This window comes from Dicentrarchus labrax, unplaced genomic scaffold, assembly GCF_905237075.1.
Source record: "Dicentrarchus labrax unplaced genomic scaffold, dlabrax2021, whole genome shotgun sequence".
Taxonomy (NCBI): Eukaryota; Metazoa; Chordata; class Actinopteri; family Moronidae; genus Dicentrarchus; species Dicentrarchus labrax.
Genome location: NW_026136711.1, coordinates 8,565,440 through 8,578,236, shown reverse-complemented (window position 1 = coordinate 8,578,236; position 12,797 = coordinate 8,565,440). Strand labels below are relative to the sequence as shown.

The 12,797-nt window shown below is 43.9% G+C and overlaps 30 non-coding genes across 30 annotated transcripts; all 30 read left to right on the top strand.

The window, feature by feature from the left end:
- The first annotated feature begins 237 nt into the window (after window positions 1-237).
- On the top strand, window positions 238-310 carry trnaf-gaa (transfer RNA phenylalanine (anticodon GAA)). The gene has a single exon. It is a non-coding gene; the product is annotated as a tRNA-Phe (tRNA).
- A 281-nt stretch (window positions 311-591) lies between these two features.
- On the top strand, window positions 592-664 carry trnaf-gaa (transfer RNA phenylalanine (anticodon GAA)). Its single transcript has one exon. It is a non-coding gene; the product is annotated as a tRNA-Phe (tRNA).
- A 432-nt stretch (window positions 665-1,096) lies between these two features.
- Window positions 1,097-1,169, top strand: trnaf-gaa (transfer RNA phenylalanine (anticodon GAA)). Its single transcript has one exon. It is a non-coding gene; the product is annotated as a tRNA-Phe (tRNA).
- Window positions 1,170-1,419: 250 nt separating this feature from the next.
- Window positions 1,420-1,492, top strand: trnaf-gaa (transfer RNA phenylalanine (anticodon GAA)). Its single transcript has one exon. It is a non-coding gene; the product is annotated as a tRNA-Phe (tRNA).
- A 281-nt stretch (window positions 1,493-1,773) lies between these two features.
- Window positions 1,774-1,846, top strand: trnaf-gaa (transfer RNA phenylalanine (anticodon GAA)). Its single transcript has one exon. It is a non-coding gene; the product is annotated as a tRNA-Phe (tRNA).
- Window positions 1,847-2,277: 431 nt separating this feature from the next.
- Window positions 2,278-2,350, top strand: trnaf-gaa (transfer RNA phenylalanine (anticodon GAA)). Its single transcript has one exon. It is a non-coding gene; the product is annotated as a tRNA-Phe (tRNA).
- A 280-nt stretch (window positions 2,351-2,630) lies between these two features.
- Window positions 2,631-2,703, top strand: trnaf-gaa (transfer RNA phenylalanine (anticodon GAA)). The gene has a single exon. It is a non-coding gene; the product is annotated as a tRNA-Phe (tRNA).
- Window positions 2,704-3,135: 432 nt separating this feature from the next.
- Window positions 3,136-3,208, top strand: trnaf-gaa (transfer RNA phenylalanine (anticodon GAA)). The gene has a single exon. It is a non-coding gene; the product is annotated as a tRNA-Phe (tRNA).
- A 281-nt stretch (window positions 3,209-3,489) lies between these two features.
- trnaf-gaa (transfer RNA phenylalanine (anticodon GAA)) lies at window positions 3,490-3,562 on the top strand. The gene has a single exon. It is a non-coding gene; the product is annotated as a tRNA-Phe (tRNA).
- Window positions 3,563-3,994: 432 nt separating this feature from the next.
- Window positions 3,995-4,067, top strand: trnaf-gaa (transfer RNA phenylalanine (anticodon GAA)). The gene has a single exon. It is a non-coding gene; the product is annotated as a tRNA-Phe (tRNA).
- Window positions 4,068-4,498: 431 nt separating this feature from the next.
- trnaf-gaa (transfer RNA phenylalanine (anticodon GAA)) lies at window positions 4,499-4,571 on the top strand. The gene has a single exon. It is a non-coding gene; the product is annotated as a tRNA-Phe (tRNA).
- A 281-nt stretch (window positions 4,572-4,852) lies between these two features.
- Window positions 4,853-4,925, top strand: trnaf-gaa (transfer RNA phenylalanine (anticodon GAA)). Its single transcript has one exon. It is a non-coding gene; the product is annotated as a tRNA-Phe (tRNA).
- Window positions 4,926-5,357: 432 nt separating this feature from the next.
- trnaf-gaa (transfer RNA phenylalanine (anticodon GAA)) lies at window positions 5,358-5,430 on the top strand. Its single transcript has one exon. It is a non-coding gene; the product is annotated as a tRNA-Phe (tRNA).
- Window positions 5,431-5,711: 281 nt separating this feature from the next.
- trnal-uaa (transfer RNA leucine (anticodon UAA)) lies at window positions 5,712-5,784 on the top strand. The gene has a single exon. It is a non-coding gene; the product is annotated as a tRNA-Leu (tRNA).
- A 419-nt stretch (window positions 5,785-6,203) lies between these two features.
- trnaf-gaa (transfer RNA phenylalanine (anticodon GAA)) lies at window positions 6,204-6,276 on the top strand. The gene has a single exon. It is a non-coding gene; the product is annotated as a tRNA-Phe (tRNA).
- Window positions 6,277-6,557: 281 nt separating this feature from the next.
- Window positions 6,558-6,630, top strand: trnal-uaa (transfer RNA leucine (anticodon UAA)). Its single transcript has one exon. It is a non-coding gene; the product is annotated as a tRNA-Leu (tRNA).
- A 432-nt stretch (window positions 6,631-7,062) lies between these two features.
- Window positions 7,063-7,135, top strand: trnaf-gaa (transfer RNA phenylalanine (anticodon GAA)). The gene has a single exon. It is a non-coding gene; the product is annotated as a tRNA-Phe (tRNA).
- A 281-nt stretch (window positions 7,136-7,416) lies between these two features.
- trnaf-gaa (transfer RNA phenylalanine (anticodon GAA)) lies at window positions 7,417-7,489 on the top strand. Its single transcript has one exon. It is a non-coding gene; the product is annotated as a tRNA-Phe (tRNA).
- A 432-nt stretch (window positions 7,490-7,921) lies between these two features.
- Window positions 7,922-7,994, top strand: trnaf-gaa (transfer RNA phenylalanine (anticodon GAA)). Its single transcript has one exon. It is a non-coding gene; the product is annotated as a tRNA-Phe (tRNA).
- Window positions 7,995-8,275: 281 nt separating this feature from the next.
- Window positions 8,276-8,348, top strand: trnaf-gaa (transfer RNA phenylalanine (anticodon GAA)). The gene has a single exon. It is a non-coding gene; the product is annotated as a tRNA-Phe (tRNA).
- Window positions 8,349-8,629: 281 nt separating this feature from the next.
- Window positions 8,630-8,702, top strand: trnaf-gaa (transfer RNA phenylalanine (anticodon GAA)). Its single transcript has one exon. It is a non-coding gene; the product is annotated as a tRNA-Phe (tRNA).
- Window positions 8,703-9,134: 432 nt separating this feature from the next.
- On the top strand, window positions 9,135-9,207 carry trnaf-gaa (transfer RNA phenylalanine (anticodon GAA)). The gene has a single exon. It is a non-coding gene; the product is annotated as a tRNA-Phe (tRNA).
- Window positions 9,208-9,488: 281 nt separating this feature from the next.
- Window positions 9,489-9,561, top strand: trnal-uaa (transfer RNA leucine (anticodon UAA)). The gene has a single exon. It is a non-coding gene; the product is annotated as a tRNA-Leu (tRNA).
- Window positions 9,562-9,993: 432 nt separating this feature from the next.
- Window positions 9,994-10,066, top strand: trnaf-gaa (transfer RNA phenylalanine (anticodon GAA)). Its single transcript has one exon. It is a non-coding gene; the product is annotated as a tRNA-Phe (tRNA).
- A 432-nt stretch (window positions 10,067-10,498) lies between these two features.
- On the top strand, window positions 10,499-10,571 carry trnaf-gaa (transfer RNA phenylalanine (anticodon GAA)). Its single transcript has one exon. It is a non-coding gene; the product is annotated as a tRNA-Phe (tRNA).
- Window positions 10,572-10,851: 280 nt separating this feature from the next.
- On the top strand, window positions 10,852-10,924 carry trnal-uaa (transfer RNA leucine (anticodon UAA)). Its single transcript has one exon. It is a non-coding gene; the product is annotated as a tRNA-Leu (tRNA).
- A 432-nt stretch (window positions 10,925-11,356) lies between these two features.
- On the top strand, window positions 11,357-11,429 carry trnaf-gaa (transfer RNA phenylalanine (anticodon GAA)). Its single transcript has one exon. It is a non-coding gene; the product is annotated as a tRNA-Phe (tRNA).
- A 281-nt stretch (window positions 11,430-11,710) lies between these two features.
- Window positions 11,711-11,783, top strand: trnal-uaa (transfer RNA leucine (anticodon UAA)). The gene has a single exon. It is a non-coding gene; the product is annotated as a tRNA-Leu (tRNA).
- A 432-nt stretch (window positions 11,784-12,215) lies between these two features.
- trnaf-gaa (transfer RNA phenylalanine (anticodon GAA)) lies at window positions 12,216-12,288 on the top strand. Its single transcript has one exon. It is a non-coding gene; the product is annotated as a tRNA-Phe (tRNA).
- A 281-nt stretch (window positions 12,289-12,569) lies between these two features.
- Window positions 12,570-12,642, top strand: trnaf-gaa (transfer RNA phenylalanine (anticodon GAA)). The gene has a single exon. It is a non-coding gene; the product is annotated as a tRNA-Phe (tRNA).
- The last annotated feature ends 155 nt before the right edge of the window (window positions 12,643-12,797 follow it).

The following is a 12,797-nucleotide window of genomic DNA, read 5'->3' as shown; positions in this document are numbered from 1 at the left end:
GTTTTGGTAAAAGACTGCAGAGGAGGTTAGAGATACATATTCAGATGTTAAAAGAAAAAGCGAGATCCCAAAATGTCTCTTGAACATTTGCGACACTGTCAATAGCTTTTGGGCCAGGGGCCACTGTACATTTGACCATTGAACCAAAAACTGTATTTTCTGTGTGACCGTTTTGTACAACTTTTTTGGGATGTTGTTTGCATTTTGGCTCAGGGCAACCACACAGTTGGCTTTTGAGCCGAAATAGCTCAGTTGGGAGAGCGTTAGACTGAAGATCTGAAGGTCCCTGGTTCGATCCCGGGTTTCGGCATGTGAAGGTCCCAGTTTTGGTAAAAGATTGCCGTGATGGTTAGAGGTGCATACTCAGATGTTAAAAATAAAAAGCGAGATCCACAAATGTCATGTGAAAAGTTGTTGTTCTGTGGAATCTCTCTTAAACATTTGTGACACAGTCAATAGCTTTTGAGCCAGGGTCCCCTGTACATTTGACCATTGAACAAAAAACTGTATTTGCTATGCGACGGTTTTGTACAACTTTTTTGGGATGTTGTTAGCATTTGGGCCCAGGGCCACCACACAGCCGGCTTTTGAGCCGAAATAGCTCAGTTGGGAGAGCGTTAGACTGAAGATCTAAAGGTCCCTGCTTTGATCCCGGGTTTCAGCATAAGTAGGTCCCAGCTTCCGTAAAAAGCTTTCTCTGCGAAGTCTTTGTACAACATTTTTGGGATGGTGTTAGCATTTGGCCCAAGGGCCCCCACACAATTGGAGTTTGAGCCAAAATAGCTCAGTTGGGCGAGGGTTAGACTGAAGATCTTAAAGTCCCTAGTTTGATCCTGGGTTTTGTCATATGTAGGTCTATGTTTTGGTAAAAGACTGCGGAGAAGGTTAGAGATACATATTCAGATGTTAAAAGAAAAAGCGAGATCCCAAAATGTCTCTTGAACATTTGCGACACTGTCAATAGCTTTTGGGCCAGGGGCCACTGTACATTTGACCATTGAACCAAAAACTGTATTTTCTGTGTGACCGTTTTGTACAACTTTTTTGGGATGTTGTTAGCATTTTGGCTCAGGGCAACCACACAGTTGGCTTTTGAGCCGAAATAGCTCAGTTGGGAGAGCGTTAGACTGAAGATCTGAAGGTCCCTAGTTTGATCCTGGGTTTTGTCATATGTAGGTCTATGTTTTGGTAAAAGACTGCAGAGGAGGTTAGAGATACATATTCAGATGTTAAAAGAAAAAGCGAGATCCCAAAATGTCTCTTGAACATTTGCGACACTGTCAATAGCTTTTGGGCCAGGGGCCACTGTACATTTGACCATTGAACCAAAAACTGTATTTTCTGTGTGACCGTTTTGTACAACTTTTTTGGGATGTTGTTTGCATTTTGGCTCAGGGCAACCACACAGTTGGCTTTTGAGCCGAAATAGCTCAGTTGGGAGAGCGTTAGACTGAAGATCTGAAGGTCCCTGGTTCGATCCCGGGTTTCGGCATGTGAAGGTCCCAGTTTTGGTAAAAGATTGCCGTGATGGTTAGAGGTGCATACTCAGATGTTAAAAATAAAAAGCGAGATCCACAAATGTCATCTGAAAAGTTGTTGTTCTGTGGAATCTCTCTTAAACATTTGTGACATAGTCAATAGCTTTTGAGCCAGGGTCCCCTGTACATTTGACCATTGAACAAAAAACTGTATTTGCTATGCGACGGTTTTGTACAACTTTTTTGGGATGTTGTTAGCATTTGGGCCCAGGGCCACCACACAGCCGGCTTTTGAGCCGAAATAGCTCAGTTGGGAGAGCGTTAGACTGAAGATCTAAAGGTCCCTGCTTTGATCCCGGGTTTCGGCATAAGTAGGTCCCAGCTTCCGTAAAAAGCTTTCTCTGCGAAGTCTTTGTACAACATTTTTGGGATGGTGTTAGCATTTGGCCCAAGGGCCCCAACACAATTGGAGTTTGAGCCAAAATAGCTCAGTTGGGCGAGGGTTAGACTGAAGATCTTAAAGTCCCTAGTTTGATCCTGGGTTTTGTCATATGTAGGTCTATGTTTTGGTAAAAGACTGCAGAGGAGGTTAGAGATACATATTCAGATGTTAAAAGAAAAAGCGAGATCCCAAAATGTCTCTTGAACATTTGAGACACTGTCAATAGCTTTTGGGCCAGGGGCCACTGTACATTTGACCATTGAACCAAAAACTGTATTTTCTGTGTGACCGTTTTGTACAACTTTTTGGGATGTTGTTAGCATTTTGGCTCAGGGCCACCACACAGCTGGCTTTTGAGCCGAAATAGCTCAGTTGGGAGAGCGTTAGACTGAAGATCTAAAGGTCCCTGGTTCGATCCCGGGTTTCGGCATGTGAAGGTCCCAGTTTTGGTAAAAGATTGCCGTGATGGTTAGAGGTGCATACTCAGATGTTAAAAGAAAAAAGCGAGATCCACAAATGTCATGTGAAAAGTTGTTGTTCTGTGGAATCTCTCTTAAACATTTGTGACATTGTCAATAGCTTTTGAGCCAGGGTCCCCTGTACATTTGACCATTGAACAAAAAACTGTATTTGCTATGCGACGGCTTTGTACAACTTTTTTGGGATGTTGTTAGCATTTGTCCCAGGGCCACCACACAGCCAGCTTTTGAGCCGAAATAGCTCAGTTGGGAGAGCGTTAGACTGAAGATCTAAAGGTCCCTGCTTTGATCCCAGGTTTCGGCATAAGTAGGTCCCAGCTTCCGTAAAAAGCTTTCTCTGCGAAGTCTTTGTCCAACATTTTTGGGATGGTGTTAGCATTTGGCCCAAGGGCCCCCACACAATTGGAGTTTGAGCCAAAATAGCTCAGTTGGGCGAGGGTTAGACTGAAGATCTTAAAGTCCCTAGTTTGATCCTGGGTTTTGTCATATGTAGGTCTATGTTTTGGTAAAAGACTGCGGAGAAGGTTAGAGATACATATTCAGATGTTAAAAGAAAAAGCGAGATCCCAAAATGTCTCTTGAACATTTGCGACACTGTCAATAGGTTTTGGGCCAGGGACAACTGTACATTTGACCATTGAACCAAAAACTGTATTTTCTGTGTGACCGTTTTGTACAACTTTTTTGGGATGTTGTTAGCATTTTGGCTCAGGGCCACCACACAGCTGGCTTTTGAGCCGAAATAGCTCAGTTGGGAGAGCGTTAGACTGAAGATCTAAAGGTCCCTGGTTCGATCCCGGGTTTCGGCATGTGAAGGTCCCAGTTTTGGTAAAAGATTGCCGTGATGGTTAGAGGTGCATACTCAGATGTTAAAAGAAAAAAGCGAGATCCACAAATGTCATGTGAAAAGTTGTTGTTCTGTGGAATCTCTCTTAAACATTTGTGACATAGTCAATAGCTTTTGAGCCAGGGTCCCCTGTACATTTGACCATTGAACAAAAAACTGTATTTGCTATGCGACGGCTTTGTACAACTTTTTTGGGATGTTGTTAGCATTTGGGCCCAGGGCCACCACACAGCCGGCTTTTGAGCCGAAATAGCTCAGTTGGGAGAGCGTTAGACTGAAGATCTAAAGGTCCCTGCTTTGATCCCGGGTTTCGGCATAAGTAGGTCCCAGCTTCCGTAAAAAGCTTTCTCTGCGAAGTCTTTGTACAACATTTTTGGGATGGTGTTAGCAATTGGCCCAAGGGCCCCCACACAATTGGAGTTTGAGCCAAAATAGCTCAGTTGGGCGAGGGTTAGACTGAAGATCTTAAAGTCCCTAGTTTGATCCTGGGTTTTGTCATATGTAGGTCTATGTTTTGGTAAAAGACTGCAGAGGAGGTTAGAGATACATATTCAGATGTTAAAAGAAAAAGCGAGATCCCAAAATGTCTCTTGAACATTTGCGACACTGTCAATAGCTTTTGGGCCAGGGGCCACTGTACATTTGACCATTGAACCAAAAACTGTATTTTCTGTGTGACCGTTTTGTACAACTTTTTTGGGATGTTGTTAGCATTTTGGCTCAGGGCCACCACACAGCTGGCTTTTGAGCCGAAATAGCTCAGTTGGGAGAGCGTTAGACTGAAGATCTAAAGGTCCCTGGTTCGATCCCGGGTTTCGGCATAAGTAGGTCCCAGCTTCCGTAAAAAGCTTTCTCTGCGAAGTCTTTGTACAACATTTTTGGGATGGTGTTAGCATTTGGGCCCAGGGCCACCACACAGCCGGCTTTTGAGCCAAAATAGCTCAGTTGGGCGAGGGTTAGACTGAAGATCTTAAAGTCCCTAGTTTGATCCTGGGTTTTGTCATATGTAGGTCTATGTTTTGGTAAAAGACTGCAGAGGAGGTTAGAGATACATATTCAGATGTTAAAAGAAAAAGCGAGATCCCAAAATGTCTCTTGAACATTTGCGACACTGTCAATAGCTTTTGGGCCAGGGGCCACTGTACATTTGACCATTGAACCAAAAACTGTATTTTCTGTGTGACCGTTTTGTACAACTTTTTGGGATGTTGTTAGCATTTTGGGTCAGGGCAACCACACAGTTGGCTTTTGAGCCGAAATAGCTCAGTTGGGAGAGCGTTAGACTGAAGATCTGAAGGTCCCTGGTTCGATCCCGGGTTTCGGCATGTGAAGGTCCCAGTTTTGGTAAAAGATTGCCGTGATGGTTAGAGGTGCATACTCAGATGTTAAAAATAAAAAGCGAGATCCACAAATGTCATGTGAAAAGTTGTTGTTCTGTGGAATCTCTCTTAAACATTTGTGACATAGTCAATAGCTTTTGAGCCAGGGTCCCCTGTACATTTGACCATTGAACAAAAAACTGTATTTGCTATGCGACGGTTTTGTACAACTTTTTTGGGATGTTGTTAGCATTTGGGCCCAGGGCCACCACACAGCCGGCTTTTGAGCCGAAATAGCTCAGTTGGGAGAGCGTTAGACTGAAGATCTAAAGGTCCCTGCTTTGATCCCGGGTTTCGGCATAAGTAGGTCCCAGCTTCCGTAAAAAGCTTTCTCTGCGAAGTCTTTGTACAACATTTTTGGGATGGTGTTAGCATTTGGCCCAAGGGCCCCAACACAATTGGAGTTTGAGCCAAAATAGCTCAGTTGGGCGAGGGTTAGACTGAAGATCTTAAAGTCCCTAGTTTGATCCTGGGTTTTGTCATATGTAGGTCTATGTTTTGGTAAAAGACTGCAGAGGAGGTTAGAGATACATATTCAGATGTTAAAAGAAAAAGCGAGATCCCAAAATGTCTCTTGAACATTTGCGACACTGTCAATAGCTTTTGGGCCAGGGGCCACTGTACATTTGACCATTGAACCAAAAACTGTATTTTCTGTGTGACCGTTTTGTACAACTTTTTTGGGATGTTGTTAGCATTTTGGCTCAGGGCCACCACACAGCTGGCTTTTGAGCCGAAATAGCTCAGTTGGGAGAGCGTTAGACTGAAGATCTAAAGGTCCCTGCTTCGATCCCGGGTTTCGGCATGAGAAGGTCCCAGTTTTGGTAAAAGATTGCCGTGATGGTTAGAGGTGCATACTCAGATGTTAAAAAAAAAAAGCGAGATCCACAAATGTCATGTGAAAAGTTGTTGTTCTGTGGAATCTCTCTTAAACATTTGTGACATAGTCAATAGCTTTTGAGCCAGGGTCCCCTGTACATTTGACCATTGAACAAAAAACTGTATTTGCTATGCGACGGTTTTGTACAACTTTTTTGGGATGTTGTTAGCATTTGGGCCCAGGGCCACCACACAGCCGGCTTTTGAGCCGAAATAGCTCAGTTGGGAGAGCGTTAGACTTAAGATCTAAAGGTCCCTGCTTTGATCCCGGGTTTCGGCATAAGTAGGTCCCAGCTTTCTCTGCGAAGTCTTTGTACAACATTTTTGGGATGGTGTTAGCATTTGGCCCAAGGGCCCCCACACAATTGGAGTTTGAGCCAAAATAGCTCAGTTGGGCGAGGGTTAGACTGAAGATCTTAAAGTCCCTAGTTTGATCCTGGGTTTTGTCATATGTAGGTCTATGTTTTGGTAAAAGACTGCAGAGGAGGTTAGAGATACATATTCAGATGTTAAAAGAAAAAGCGAGATCCCAAAATGTCTCTTGAACATTTGCGACACTGTCAATAGCTTTTGGGCCAGGGGCCACTGTACATTTGACCATTGAACCAAAAACTGTATTTTCTGTGTGACCGTTTTGTACAACTTTTTTGGGATGTTGTTAGCATTTTGGCTCAGGGCCACCACACAGCTGGCTTTTGAGCCGAAATAGCTCAGTTGGGAGAGCGTTAGACTGAAGATCTAAAGGTCCCTGGTTCGATCCCGGGTTTCGGCATGTGAAGGTCCCAGTTTTGGTAAAAGATTGCCGTGATGGTTAGAGGTGCATACTCAGATGTTAAAAAAAAAAAGCGAGATCCACAAATGTCATGTGAAAAGTTGTTGTTCTGTGGAATCTCTCTTAAACATTTGTGACATGGTCAATAGCTTTTGAGCCAGGGTCCCCTGTACATTTGACCATTGAACAAAAAACTGTATTTGCTATGCGACGGTTTTGTACAACTTTTTTGGGATGTTGTTAGCATTTGGGCCCAGGGCCACCACACAGCCAGCTTTTGAGCTGAAATAGCTCAGTTGGGAGAGCGTTAGACTTAAGATCTAAAGGTCCCTGCTTTGATCCCGGGTTTCGGCATAAGTAGGTCCCAGCTTCCGTAAAAAGCTTTCTCTGCGAAGTCTTTGTACAACATTTTTGGGATGGTGTTAGCATTTGGCCCAAGGGCCCCCACACAATTGGAGTTTGAGCCAAAATAGCTCAGTTGGGCGAGGGTTAGACTGAAGATCTTAAAGTCCCTAGTTTGATCCTGGGTTTTGTCATATGTAGGTCTATGTTTTGGTAAAAGACTGCAGAGGAGGTTAGAGATACATATTCAGATGTTAAAAGAAAAAGCGAGATCCCAAAATGTCTCTTGAACATTTGCGACACTGTCAATAGCTTTTGGGCCAGGGGCCACTGTACATTTGACCATTGAACCAAAAACTGTATTTTCTGTTTGACCGTTTTGTACAACTTTTTTGGGATGTTGTTAGCATTTTGGCTCAGGGCCACCACACAGCTGGCTTTTGAGCCGAAATAGCTCAGTTGGGAGAGCGTTAGACTGAAGATCTAAAGGTCCCTGGTTCGATCCCGGGTTTCGGCATGTGAAGGTCCCAGTTTTGGTAAAAGATTGCCGTGATGGTTAGAGGTGCATACTCAGATGTTAAAAAAAAAAAGCGAGATCCACAAATGTCATGTGAAAAGTTGTTGTTCTGTGGAATCTCTCTTAAACATTTGTGACATAGTCAATAGCTTTTGAGCCAGGGTCCCCTGTACATTTGACCATTGAACAAAAAACTGTATTTGCTATGCGACGGTTTTGTACAATTTTTTTGGGATGTTGTTAGCATTTGGGCCCAGGGCCACCACACAGCCGGCTTTTGAGCCGAAATAGCTCAGTTGGGAGAGCGTTAGACTGAAGATCTAAAGGTCCCTGCTTTGATCCCGGGTTTCGGCATAAGTAGGTCCCAGCTTCCGTAAAAAGCTTTCTCTGCGAAGTCTTTGTACAACATTTTTGGGATGGTGTTAGCATTTGGCCCAAGGGCCCCCACACAATTGGAGTTTGAGCCAAAATAGCTCAGTTGGGCGAGGGTTAGACTGAAGATCTTAAAGTCCCTAGTTTGATCCTGGGTTTTGTCATATGTAGGTCTATGTTTTGGTAAAAGACTGCAGAGGAGGTTAGAGATACATATTCAGATGTTAAAAGAAAAAGCGAGATCCCAAAATGTCTCTTGAACATTTGCGACACTGTCAATAGCTTTTGGGCCAGGGGCCACTGTACATTTGACCATTGAACCAAAAACTGTATTTTCTGTGTGACCGTTTTGTACAACTTTTTTGGGATGTTGTTAGCATTTTGGCTCAGGGCCACCACACAGCTGGCTTTTGAGCCGAAATAGCTCAGTTGGGAGAGCGTTAGACTGAAGATCTAAAGGTCCCTGGTTCGATCCCGGGTTTCGGCATGTGAAGGTCCCAGTTTTGGTAAAAGATTGCCGTGATGGTTAGAGGTGCATACTCAGATGTTAAAAGAAAAAAGCGAGATCCACAAATGTCATGTGAAAAGTTGTTGTTCTGTGGAATCTCTCTTAAACATTTGTGACATAGTCAATAGCTTTTGAGCCAGGGTCCCCTGTACATTTGACCATTGAACAAAAAACTGTATTTGCTATGCGACGGTTTTGTACAACTTTTTTGGGATGTTGTTAGCATTTGGGCCCAGGGCCACCACACAGCCGGCTTTTGAGCCGAAATAGCTCAGTTGGGAGAGCGTTAGACTGAAGATCTAAAGGTCCCTGGTTCGATCCCGGGTTTCGGCATGTGAAGGTCCCAGTTTTGGTAAAAGATTGCCGTGATGGTTAGAGGTGCATACTCAGATGTTAAAAGAAAAAAGCGAGATCCACAAATGTCATGTGAAAAGTTGTTGTTCTGTGGAATCTCTCTTAAACATTTGTGACATAGTCAATAGCTTTTGAGCCAGGGTCCCCTGTACATTTGACCATTGAACAAAAAACTGTATTTGCTATGCGACGGTTTTGTACAACTTTTTTGGGATGTTGTTAGCATTTGGGCCCAGGGCCACCACACAGCCGGCTTTTGAGCCGAAATAGCTCAGTTGGGAGAGCGTTAGACTGAAGATCTAAAGGTCCCTGCTTTGATCCCGGGTTTCGGCATAAGTAGGTCCCAGCTTCCGTAAAAAGCTTTCTCTGCGAAGTCTTTGTACAACATTTTTGGGATGGTGTTAGCATTTGGCCCAAGGGCCCCCACACAATTGGAGTTTGAGCCAAAATAGCTCAGTTGGGCGAGGGTTAGACTGAAGATCTTAAAGTCCCTAGTTTGATCCTGGGTTTTGTCATATGTAGGTCTATGTTTTGGTAAAAGACTGCAGAGGAGGTTAGAGATACATATTCAGATGTTAAAAGAAAAAGCGAGATCCCAAAATGTCTCTTGAACATTTGCGACACTGTCAATAGCTTTTGGGCCAGGGGCCACTTTACATTTGACCATTGAACCAAAAACTGTATTTTCTGTGTGACCGTTTTGTACAACTTTTTTGGGATGTTGTTAGCATTTTGCCTCAGGGCCACCACACAGCTGGCTTTTGAGCCGAAATAGCTCAGTTGGGAGAGCGTTAGACTGAAGATCTAAAGGTCCCTGGTTCGATCCCGGGTTTCGGCATGTGAAGGTCCCAGTTTTGGTAAAAGATTGCCGTGATGGTTAGAGGTGCATACTCAGATGTTAAAAGAAAAAAGCGAGATCCACAAATGTCATGTGAAAAGTTGTTGTTCTGTGGAATCTCTCTTAAACATTTGTGACATAGTCAATAGCTTTTGAGCCAGGGTCCCCTGTACATTTGACCATTGAACAAAAAACTGTATTTGCTATGCAACGGTTTTGTACAACTTTTTTGGGATGTTGTTAGCATTTGGGCCCAGGGCCACCACACAGCCAGCTTTTGAGCCGAAATAGCTCAGTTGGGAGAGCGTTAGACTTAAGATCTAAAGGTCCCTGCTTTGATCCCGGGTTTCGGCATAAGTAGGTCCCAGCTTCCGTAAAAAGCTTTCTCTGCGAAGTCTTTGTACAACATTTTTGGGATGGTGTTAGCATTTGGCCCAAGGGCCCCCACACAATTGGAGTTTGAGCCAAAATAGCTCAGTTGGGCGAGGGTTAGACTGAAGATCTTAAAGTCCCTAGTTTGATCCTGGGTTTTGTCATATGTAGGTCTATGTTTTGGTAAAAGACTGCAGAGGAGGTTAGAGATACATATTCAGATGTTAAAAGAAAAAGCGAGATCCCAAAATGTCTCTTGAACATTTGCGACACTGTCAATAGCTTTTGGGCCAGGGGCCACTGTACATTTGACCATTGAACCAAAAACTGTATTTTCTGTGTGACCGTTTTGTACAACTTTTTTGGGATGTTGTTAGCATTTTGGCTCAGGGCAACCACACAGTTGGATTTTGAGCCGAAATAGCTCAGTTGGGAGAGCGTTAGACTGAAGATCTAAAGGTCCCTGCTTTGATCCCGGGTTTCGGCATAAGTAGGTCCCAGCTTCCGTAAAAAGCTTTCTCTGCGAAGTCTTTGTACAACATTTTTGGGATGGTGTTAGCATTTGGCCCAAGGGCCCCCACACAATTGGAGTTTGAGCCAAAATAGCTCAGTTGGGCGAGGGTTAGACTGAAGATCTTAAAGTCCCTAGTTTGATCCTGGGTTTTGTCATATGTAGGTCTATGTTTTGGTAAAAGACTGCAGAGGAGGTTAGAGATACATATTCAGATGTTAAAAGAAAAAGCGAGATCCCAAAATGTCTCTTGAACATTTGCGACACTGTCAATAGCTTTTGGGCCAGGGGCCACTGTACATTTGACCATTGAACCAAAAACTGTATTTTCTGTGTGACCGTTTTGTACAACTTTTTTGGGATGTTGTTAGCATTTTGGCTCAGGGCCACCACACAGCTGGCTTTTGAGCCGAAATAGCTCAGTTGGGAGAGCGTTAGACTGAAGATCTAAAGGTCCCTGGTTCGATCCCGGGTTTCGGCATGTGAAGGTCCCAGTTTTGGTAAAAGATTGCCGTGATGGTTAGAGGTGCATACTCAGATGTTAAAAGAAAAAGCGAGATCCACAAATGTCATGTGAAAAGTTGTTGTTCTGTGGAATCTCTCTTAAACATTTGTGACATAGTCAATAGCTTTTGAGCCAGGGTCCCCTGTACATTTGACCATTGAACAAAAAACTGTATTTGCTATGCGACGGTTTTGTACAACTTTTTTGGGATGTTGTTAGCATTTGGGCCCAGGGCCACCACACAGCCGGCTTTTGAGCCGAAATAGCTCAGTTGGGAGAGCGTTAGACTTAAGATCTAAAGGTCCCTGCTTTGATCCCGGGTTTCGGCATAAGTAGGTCCCAGCTTCCGTAAAAAGCTTTCTCTGCGAAGTCTTTGTACAACATTTTTGGGATGGTGTTAGCATTTGGCCCAAGGGCCCCCACACAATTGGAGTTTGAGCCAAAATAGCTCAGTTGGGCGAGGGTTAGACTGAAGATCTTAAAGTCCCTAGTTTGATCCTGGGTTTTGTCATATGTAGGTCTATGTTTTGGTAAAAGACTGCAGAGGAGGTTAGAGATACATATTCAGATGTTAAAAGAAAAAGCGAGATCCCAAAATGTCTCTTGAACATTTGCGACACTGTCAATAGCTTTTGGGCCAGGGGCCACTGTACATTTGACCATTGAACCAAAAACTGTATTTTCTGTGTGACCGTTTTGTACAACTTTTTTGGGATGTTGTTAGCATTTTGGCTCAGGGCCACCACACAGCTGGCTTTTGAGCCGAAATAGCTCAGTTGGGAGAGCGTTAGACTGAAGATCTAAAGGTCCCTGGTTCGATCCCGGGTTTCGGCATGTGAAGGTCCCAGTTTTGGTAAAAGATTGCCGTGATGGTTAGAGGTGCATACTCAGATGTTAAAAGAAAAAAGCGAGATCCACAAATGTCATGTGAAAAGTTGTTGTTCTGTGGAATCTCTCTTAAACATTTGTGACATGGTCAATAGCTTTTGAGCCAGGGTCCCCTGTACATTTGACCATTGAACAAAAAACTGTATTTGCTATGCGACGGTTTTGTACAACTTTTTTGGGATGTTGTTAGCATTTGGGCCCAGGGCCACCACACAGCCAGCTTTTGAGCCGAAATAGCTCAGTTGGGAGAGCGTTAGACTTAAGATCTAAAGGTCCCTGCTTTGATCCCGGGTTTCGGCATAAGTAGGTCCCAGCTTCCGTAAAAAGCTTTCTCTGCGAAGTCTTTGTACAACATTTTTGGGATGGTGTTAGCATTTGGCCCAAGGGCCCCCACACAATTGGAGTTTGAGCCAAAATAGCTCAGTTGGGCGAGGGTTAGACTGAAGATCTTAAAGTCCCTAGTTTGATCCTGGGTTTTGTCATATGTAGGTCTATGTTTTGGTAAAAGACTGCAGAGGAGGTTAGAGATACATATTCAGATGTTAAAAGAAAAAGCGAGATCCCAAAATGTCTCTTGAACATTTGCGACACTGTCAATAGCTTTTGGGCCAGGGGCCACTTTACATTTGACCATTGAACCAAAAACTGTATTTTCTGTGTGACCGTTTTGTACAACTTTTTTGGGATGTTGTTAGCATTTTGCCTCAGGGCAACCACACAGTTGGCTTTTGAGCCGAAATAGCTCAGTTGGGAGAGCGTTAGACTGAAGATCTGAAGGTCCCTGGTTCGATCCTGGGTTTCGGCATGTGAAGGTCCCAGTTTTGGTAAAAGATTGCCGTGATGGTTAGAGGTGCATACTCAGATGTTAAAAATAAAAAGCGAGATCCACAAATGTCATGTGAAAAGTTGTTGTTCTGTGGAATCTCTCTTAAACATTTGTGACATAGTCAATAGCTTTTGAGCCAGGGTCCCCTGTACATTTGACCATTGAACAAAAAACTGTATTTGCTATGCGACGGTTTTGTACAACTTTTTTGGGATGTTGTTAGCATTTGGGCCCAGGGCCACCACACAGCCGGCTTTTGAGCCGAAATAGCTCAGTTGGGAGAGCGTTAGACTGAAGATCTAAAGGTCCCTGCTTTGATCCCGGGTTTCGGCATAAGTAGGTCCCAGCTTCCGTAAAAAGCTTTCTCTGCGAAGTCTTTGTACAACATTTTTGGGATGGTGTTAGCATTTGGCCCAAGGGCCCCAACACAATTGGAGTTTGAGCCAAAATAGCTCAGTTGGGCGAGGGTTAGACTGAAGATCTTAAAG